Source organism: Numenius arquata, chromosome 5, assembly GCF_964106895.1.
Source record: "Numenius arquata chromosome 5, bNumArq3.hap1.1, whole genome shotgun sequence".
NCBI lineage: Eukaryota > Metazoa > Chordata > Aves > Charadriiformes > Scolopacidae > Numenius > Numenius arquata.
In genome coordinates, this window is record NC_133580.1 from 45230886 (window position 1) to 45240451 (window position 9566).

Consider the following 9566-nt stretch of genomic DNA (forward strand, 5'->3'; position numbering starts at 1 on the left):
AAAAACAGACAAGGAGATACAGGTATCGGGCTAAGCTGTAATGTCTTCACTACAGGCAAATTGTGCCTGACAAATTTGGTGGCTGCCTTCAACGGGGTTACAGTGTTGGTGGATAAGTGAAAAGCAACTAATATCATCTATCTGGACTTGTGTAAAGCATGGGACACAGTCCCGGAAAACATCCTTGTCTCTGGATTAGAGAGGCATGGATTTGATGAAAGGACAACTTGGATAAGGAATTGGTGGGATGATTGCGCTCAAAGATTGAGCCTTGAAGTAGCTAACGGGGACCTAGAAGAAAGCCGGTGAGGGACAATTGAAAAGGGCAGGTAGTGATAGGACAAGGGATAATGGATTTAAGATGAAAGTAGGTAGATTAAGATTAGACAGAAGGAAGAAATTCTTCACTCTGAGGGTGTTGAGAGACTGGAAAAGACTTTCTCGAGAAGTTGTGGACACACCATCACTGGAAGTGTCCAAGGCCACCTCGGATGGGGCTTTGAGCAACCTGGTCGAGTGCTGGTGAAAGGAGTCTCTGCTGGTGGCAGGGGGATTAGAACTAGTTGATCTTTAAAGGTCCCTTCCAATCCAAACCATTCCATGATTCTATGACTCTATGATTCTATGAATCTATGAGCATGGACATAGAGATGGGTTGGAGACATGGAGATGGGCTGGAGAGGTGGAAGAGGGGCTGGGACAGGACGATGGGCTCTGAGATGGAGACAAGGGGGTGAGACTGAGCACAGGAGCAGGCAGGCTGGGCCACCTCCATCCCTGGAGAGGTGTGCTGCTCCTGGACATGACCAACCATGAGACACCCACCCCCAGAATACACGGACACCCAGCAATGGCACACAACACCAGGGGACCCGCAGCCAGCACACAGGAACACCAGTGACAAAACACACCCATCATGAGATCATTACAGCTTTATTGATGGAGCCAGGGCCGCGGTGGTGCAGCAGCATGGAGGTGGTGGTGGCCGGGGCTCTCAGGGACACTGGCTGCACTGGCATCCAGTCCTGGGCCCAGCTCATCGGCGGTGGCGACGGCGGCTCCCACGCCGACGGCGGCTCCCATGCCGGCGCCGGCCCCTCCTGGACCGGCGTCGGCTCCTCCTGGACCGACGTCGATGCCGACTGTGGTAGCGGCTTCGGCTTCGGCCTCGGCGCCGTCTCCGTCTCCTGCTGCGGCTCCTGCTGCGCCGCGTCCGGGCCATGCTGCTGCCGCACGAGTGCGGGTTCTGGCCACCCTGTCCTGTCTGCTGGGGGTCACGGCTCTGCACCCTGCTTTATAGGGGTGCCGGGGCGAGGCGCGTTCCACGGCCAACCTCACCGGTGACATCACAATGTCCCCACGGGGCCGCCCGGACACGCGCACGGTCCGTGGCTACCGGCCGGCCCCAGTCCGCAGGAGCAGGACGGCTGCCCCGCACCAGCACCGGCCCCGCGTCACCACCACCACGTGAACAAACTTACCCCCAAATCCATCTCCTTCTCTTTTGGAAGGAAGGGGCTGAGCAAGAAACGCCCGGGAACCCCCCGCCTTCATGGGGAGTGTGCTGAAAACCAGCCAAGGAGATACAGGCGTCGGGCTGAGCTGTAATAAATGGCAAAGAAGGGATATCTGGAGCATGTGGGGTTTTGTATTATGCGGCTTCATGAAAGTGGATAAGCAGCCTTTTGTCCACTGTTACAGACGTTGTGATGCCACAGGTGTAGCTTTTTAAGTGGCTTTGCCTGTCAGCTCTCATTCCCTGCAGGTAAAGCCCTGAGAGGGCTTAAGGAAAGGTCCATTTAGAAGGTGGCCTTCCAGTCAGGAGTTTTTGCCAGTACCTCAATATCACCCTCTGACTCCTCCACTCTGCTGAGACCCCACCTGGCATACTGCATCCAGCTTGGGGGTCCCCATCATCAGAAGGACATGGACCTGTTGGAAGGAGTCCAGAGGAGGCCCACGAAGATGATCAGAGGGCTGGAGCACCTCTCCTGTGAAGACAGGCTGAGAGAGTTGCTGTTGTTCAGCCTGGAGAAGAGAAGGCTCCAGGGAGACTTTAGAGTAGTCCTGCAGTACCTAAAGAGGGCTTACAGGAAAGCTGGAGAGGGACTATTGACAAGGGCAGGTAGTGATAGGACAAAGGGTAATGGCTTTAAACTGACTTTAAACTCAATTTAGGTGAGACAGAAGGAAGAAATTCACTCTCAGGGTGGTGAGGCACTGGAACAGGTTGTGCTGAGAAGTTCTGGATGCCCCATCTGTGGAAGTTTTCAAGGCCAGGTTAGATGGGGCTTTGAGCAGCCAGTTCTAGTGGAAGGTCCATGGCAGTGTGGTTGGAACAAGATTATCTTTAAGGTCCTTTCCAATCCTAAACATTCACACCTAAATTTGTTAGAAGTTTTGGTTGGGGCATATTTGAGACGTGTTCTTTTGTAGTTGCTGAATTAGACATAAGATAGCAAAAAAATATAACTTTTGGACCAAAGTTTACTGAGAGTGTATCCCACACTAACCTCAGGTCATTATAAAGCTAAAATACACACCACCTGTGTGAATAATGAGCATGCTAATCAGGTAACCTCCCTAAATGTTTGAAACATGAGCTTGGATGCATATGTATAATTAGGTGTGGTGAATTAATCATTATTAACCAATCAGCTGTATTTTATCGTTATAAATATTGGGCGGTTGGAAACGTGTTGCTGTGGCTGCTGTTAAATACTTGGCACTCCATTCTGCAGAGTCGAAATAAAAACAAGTATCTTGACTCAGTGTTTTGATTGGCTCTTGCAGACCATGTGAAGAACCCGTCTTTAGGGACAACAGGGGGACCTGGGCGTGCTGGACTGGTGGGCACTTGGAAGTTGCTGGCAATGCAGGGTTTGCACTCTGTTGGGGGGGGTTGGTTGAGGCCATCGAAGGCTGCGAGGGGCTCATATCACCCCAGAGCCAGAAAGGGGCCCACGTGCCCTGGCCATGCCTGTCCCGGGTGCCCAGCACTGCCTTCTTCCCCCTGCTCGCACCAGGCTCTGCTCTGCAGAGGAGAAGGAGCAACCCTTGGGCACTGTCCCCTGCACAGGCTCCTCTGCCCTGCGTGGACACCTCTGCCCTAGGACAGGGGGGAGCTGGGGGTCCGCATCTGTGCTACTCCCTCCCTGCACCCTGCCCTGTTCTGCAAGGGCTGGGCACGGGATGGTGCACGGGGCTGTGTGAAGGCTGGGGATGGTGTATTGTGTCCATGGAAGGGTTGGGGTGGGACCGGTGCACGGGCCGTATCCCGCAGCACCCACACATGCCTCAGCCCCTCCTTGGCATCACACAGCCATGCCTGGGCATTGGCTGCTCTCTGGCCCGTGTTACTGGCCATGTTGCCCATAGCAGGGGCTTAGATTAGAAAAGTTTAATGTTACAAGTGAGTTAATAAAAGTCTTTCCTTCCCCCGCCTGCCCTGCTGCAGCAAATGGTGATAAATGGTTTCCATATGGTCCCCATAAAGGCAACGGGTGCCACATGCCTCTCCCCTCTGCCCCAGCCGTAAGCAAATAAATTAAAGCAATTACTGCTGCAGCTCGTCTGGCTGTTAATGAGCTGCAAGGAGCGGCTGAGAGCTCCTGACGCGTCCCGAAAGATGGAAATGTCAGCATTACTCTTAAATACAGTGCTGCGAAGGCTGCCAGGTGCTGGAGCCCTCCAGGGCCATGGGTTGGTGGCTGGAAAGGGAGTGTGGTGCTGCAGGGAAGGGGAATGGGGTGGGAGACCTGGCTCTGCAGGATGGATGCTCCCAGGCTGTGCTAGGCATGTTCCCCTGCCAGTGCTGCCCCCAGCCTGGAGAGCCCCCAGGCCCCTCGGTCCCTCTGTGGGGGCCAGCTGAACCCTTCCACCTCAGGGACCTGAAGCTGTGTATGCTGGGGTGCAGGTTGGGGTTCAGAGGGGTTCAGGGCCAGGGGTGCAGGGCAGACATGCGCGTCGGGGTGAATGGGCAGGGGTACATGGTCAAGGTTGCAGGACAGGAGTGCAGGCAGGGATGCACGTTGGGGTGCAGGGCCAGGGGTGCAAGGCTGGGGATACAGACTGGGGTGCAGGGCAGGGTAGAGATGTAGGATGGGGTGAAGGGCAGGGCTGCATGCAGGGACCCACGTTGGGGTGCAGGTTGGTGTGCAGAGCCAGGGGTGCAGGGCAGAGATGCAAGTTGGGGTGAAGGGCAGGGCTCCCTGTTGGAGTGCGTGGGCAGGGACGCACATTGGGGTGCACGCACCATCCGCGGCCCGCGACAGCCCTCTTGTGGTCCGGTGCGGCCGAGGCTGGTCCGGACCCGCTCTGCTGGGGCAGCTCCCGAGGACCGGCTGAGGACGGGACGGGGACCGGGACTGGGATGGGAACGCGTCCCCGTGGGGTTTGCAGCTCCAGCTCCTCCCCGCAGCGGCGAGTCCCGGGGGGTGTCGGCGGGCACAACCGGTCTCCCCCAGCCCAGCTGCCTCCCTCCTTAGCCCGCAGCAACGAGGGCGTGTGTGTGCACATGCACACACAGCAATGGGGTGCTCCCCCTCTGTTCCCCCCGACCCCTTCCCGCCATCTGAACACGGTGTCTCAGCGCTCCTGGGGGCCCAGGGTGTCTGCAGAAGCCGGGGTGATGGCTGGGTAGTGGGGGCCATGTGGTGAGCATGTGGCTTGTGTAAGTGGGAATTGCATATGGGGCATGGATATGAGCACAGCGGTTGTGGAAGCGAGATGTGTGGAGGGTGCCAGTGTGAGCACAGTGCTTGTGCAAGCAGGATGTGCGTGCAAGGCACCGATGTGAGTGCATGAGACACGAGGGAGGTGCTTGTGCAAGCAGGAGGCAGGTGCAGGGTCCTGTTGTGAGCACGATGCTTGTGCGATGGGATGTGTGTGCAGGGCATAGGTGCAAGCGCAGCGCTTCTTTGAGTGGGATGAGCGTGTGGGGCACTGATGTGAGCACATTGCTTGGGCAGGTGGGGTGCAAATGCAGGGCACCGACATGAGCTGCTGTGTTTGTGCAAGCAGGGTACATGTGCAGGGCACTGTGGCAAACTAGCAGCACATACGTGCAAGGCACTGGTGCAAGCACGTGAGTGGTGTGCATGTGCTGGGCACACATGTGAGTGCGTGAGCAGGCTGTGTGTGCAGAACATGACTGTGAACACGAGTGGGGTGTGCGCGCTGGGCACCAGTGTGAGTGTGTGAGCGTGCCGGGCACCACCACCACCACCTACAAGCGTGCAGGGCCCGGCTGCACCATGAGAGCATGCAGAGCATCATTGCAAGCGTGCAGGGCCCCGCTGCAGCACCCTTGGGCGCAGCCTGCAGGTGTCCCTCTTTCCTGCAAAACTCGGATCAGAGCAGGCAGCAGCAGCAGCTGGGGCACGGCGCGGTCCCTGGCCAGACCCCCATCCCTGCCCAAACGCCCACCTCCAGCGCCCTCCCTGGGCCTGGCCCCAGTGTGCCTCGGCTCCTGCAGCCTGGGAGAAACCCAGCCAAAGGCCCCAGTGGCACGTGGTCCCCGAGGATTTGGGGACAGGCCGAAGTGGTCCCGGGGGGTGCAGACCCTCATAGCAGTGGGGTGCCCCCACCCTGCTCAGCTGAGCCCCTCACTGACAGCGGTGGTGGGTCGCAGGGGGCGGCAGGAGGGATCCCTGGCGCTCCATAGCGAGGGGCCATGGGGGGCATGTCCCCCCTCCCCAGCTCCAGCTCTTGCCCTGCGCTGCAGCTTCCTTGAGTGCAGCCTGAAGAGCCATTGAGCGCTCGCTTGCCATGAAGTACCAATTCTGGCACCAGCTGCACCACGGCGCTGGGCCAGATGCCGAGGGGTGGCCGTACCCACAGCCTCTGCTCCCTCCGGGGACAGCTGTGGCCCCCAGCAGGTTACAGCCACCCTGGGGGGATGCCTTGGCTGCGGAGGGAGACCCCCCCATGCAGGCAGGGGGAGCTCCAAGGCAGATCCCTGGCACACAGCGGTATCCCGTGGCCACCAGACCCAGGCTGACCGCAATGGCAGCCCACACCCTGTGGGAATTTGGCACATCCCCAAGGGGGTCATGGGGACGAGGTGACCCCAAACACGTGCCGATTGCCTGGGGCGTACGACACTGGGTGCCACCACCCTCCTGCACCCATCGGCTGCAGGAGGGTGCTGGCAAGCAGTGGCTGCCCACCGTGGGCAGAGGCTGCCAGTTTGCCCTCGGCACAGGACCCAGTGCCAACTGTGCTGTGGTTGCCGCTCGCTGAACGCTGGCGCCCGCCACTGTTGTACGCGCAGGCAGCCTCATTAACCTTTCTTGATTAAGGCAATTATTTCCAGCACATTATCCTCTAATCTAAACATCGTGGCTGTGCTGCTCTGGGGGTGCTGGGGGGCGGGAGTTGGCACATGCAGCCGGAGGGACTGCGTGCTGTGGGGGATGCCGGCAGGGCAGGGATGGGAGGGTGTCCCCGGGGTCCCCAGGTGGGGTCCCCTCCCTGCCCTGCAATGTCCCAGACCTGCAAGCAGAGCCCTGTGTGCAAAGGGGTGGGATGAAATGAGAGGGGTCCTTGGGGTGACCATGGCTCATGAGAGCACCCACCCAAGCCAATCCCCAAGGGGGGCAGCCCCCCTGCCTCCCCCATAGAGGAAACCCTTGTGTGGGGCTGGGGGCTCCAGGGGGGCTGTGGTGCTCACCCTCCTGATAGTGTGACTGGGTCTTGTGTCCTTGTGTGGGATGCCCCATCCCTGTGGGAGGGACCCCTCAGCTGAGGGAACTGGGGGGAGCTGGGTGGGCTGTGGGTGCACCCCAGGAGCTGCTGCTTGTGTCAGGGGTGATAAATATTTATGGGTGTTAAGGCAGATGCTCTCAGCATTGGTGGGATGGGAGGGGGCTGTTGGCATGCTGTCAGCATGGCCATGCGTGCTGTCCCCAAGTGCCCTGGCACCTTCATGTTCCAGGTGAACCACCAGCAGCCCCAAGGCACCGGCATAAACACCAGTGGAGAAATGCCAAAGCCAGTGTGAGGAGCCAAAGCCCAGAGCCTGGTGATGCTGGGTGACCCCCAGCTCCCTACCTGGGGCTGCCCCATAGGGTCCCCTCTTCCCCCTGGGGTCACTGCTGTCGGGAGATCCTCAGCTGCACCCACTGGCCATGGTGGGTGCTTACACAGGCACTGCTGCTCTGCTCCTCACAAGGGGACCCTGGCCAGGGAGGCGGGGAGCCCTGGGCTGGGAGGATGCTGGGCATAGTGGGGCTGCCTCGATGGCTCGGGGTGTCAAGGGGCAGCCTGGGAGCGGGGTTTGAGCTGTGCTGGGGAATGGGGTCTGGAGCCATGGGGATGCCAGCGGTGACAGAGCAGGGACCTACCCAGGTGCCACGTAGTAGCTCCGTAAGGAAAATGGGTACCAGTGGGCAGGACTTGGTGGGTGTGCATGTGTCCCCACCATGCGTGTCCACTGTGTGTGCATGTCTCCATGGTGTGTGCTGTGTGCATGTCCCTGCCACATGTGCATGTCTCCTCCATGTGCATGGTTACGTTTGAGTGTGGGACCCCCAAGGCAGCTCCGTGCCCCCCTTGCTTGTGCCCAGGGCCACTGCTAGGCTCAGCCATGGCAGCAGAGCCCTGCCATCCCCTGTTGCTGGATGCTGCTGTGTTGGTGAAACCTTCCTGACAGGGCTGGAGCAGTCATGCTGGCCGGGGACCTCACAGCTCGGGGCTGATGCTCCTTTCTTTGGGGCTCTGCAGGTGGCAGGGGCTGCGATTTTGGGGTTCCCTCCCCACCTCCCCATGCCAGATCCCAGCAGGGGCAGAGCACCCTGCCCACTCTGCTTTGTCCAGGGTGCCTGGGCAGGGGCAGGCCCCTGTTTAGCCCCCTCTGAGCCCCTTCCAGCCATCTGTGCCAAAGTTCACAGCAATGCTTTTGGAGAAGGGGTCTGTGTCCCCCAGCCCACCCTGGTTTTTGGGGTCATGGGCATTGCTGCCGCAGGCACTGACTGATGCCTAGGACAGCACCTCTGGAGGTCCCCTTGCACATAGGGATCGGAGCAGGCTAGAGAGGGATCTGGCATCTATCGGGACCACCAGTCTCATCTGTGCTATGCTGGTCCCAGCCATAGGGGTGTCCCAGCCCGTTTGACCACGTGGCAGCACCAGCAGGTGTTTGTTCATTCCCCTGGCATGTAATGAGCTGCAAGGCCTCAGCTGCCTTCAAGGGGGTCCCTGCAAGTGTGCTCCCCACCTGGGCAGGGCTGGGTGGTGGCAGTGGGGGGGCACAGAGACCCCCCACTCCTGCCCGGTCAGGGTGCTGGGACAACAACTTAGGGAGTGGGATGCATCTCAGGTCATTCCTGTGGGCAGGCAGGTGCTGGGGTGCTGGTGGGGGTGGGGAGCCTGCTCCCACTGGGGCACCCCAAATTTACATGACCACCCTTGCCGAGCATGGCCTGGCTGGGGTGATCCATCTGCACCCAGCTAAGCTGCCCCGAACTGGGAAGGACCCTGTCCCAAGGCAGCCAGCCCCCCCTGCACTGGGTGCACCCCAGGATGAAGGACCAGGGGTCCTGCTAACCCACCCCATGGGGCCACCCCATCTCCCACCCAGTTAGTGGCAGGCGGTTGCAAGGGGCAGGAGGGGGACACGACCCCATGTCCCTCTGGGGCTCTGACCCCACAAGCTGTGGGGGCGGGGGGCAGCTGCCTGGGTGTCCCACAGGTCCGGCGTGGGAGTAAACGCTGCACCCGCCTTTCCGGGACTCCAGCAATGGGAACAGGCTGGGGGGGCGAGGCAGCATCAATTGTTTCCAGCTGGGGTGGGATGGGCTGGGACCACCACTGGCACCCCAAGCTGCCCAGGGTGCAGGGGCAGGACCCTGGGGGCCATGGGGCACAGGGTGGGTGCTGCCAGCCTGGTGCTGGGACAGGGAAGTGGATGAAGCAGCCCCATCCCCTCTCCCTGGGGCTGTCCCCAGGACCCCCCCACACTCCTACTGCTGCAGGGCCGGTGTCACTGTCCCTGGGGGTGTCCCCATGTGCCACCCCCTCCCCGCTCACAGATCCCTGGAGCCAGTGCCCTTCTGCAAGGCCTTTTATTTCCATGTCAGAAAGGCCCCCACTCTGAGGGACCCCAGCATCGCTGTCCTGCGCCACCACATGAGGGGACCAGGACCCTGGGGGGGGTGTCACCCTGCACCCAAGGTTTGAGGGGGGCTGCCCCCGGTCCCAGGATCCCCATGGTCACCCCAGGCAGGAGCTGGGGACATCAGCCGAGGACCCAGCACTAAGCGAGGGGCAACGGGGGCTGCACAGGGGCAGCACGTGCTGACACTGAGAAGGGCACAGTGGTGTCACCATTGCTGTGGCATACAGGGGCACAAGACACAGCGGGGGACACGGGCCACTCCCACAGGTGGGATGTGGGTGGGTAGGGGAGTGTTGGGGTTTTTTTCCCTTTTTCTTTATTTACAAAATTCCCAATTCCCGGCCGCTCCCGCCTGGCTGGGAGGACAGGGAAAACCCTGGCGGGGGGAGGCAGTCCCAGGGCCGGGGGTCTCCTGCCTGCCCTGTCAGAGCCCCTGCCTGCTGGCTCG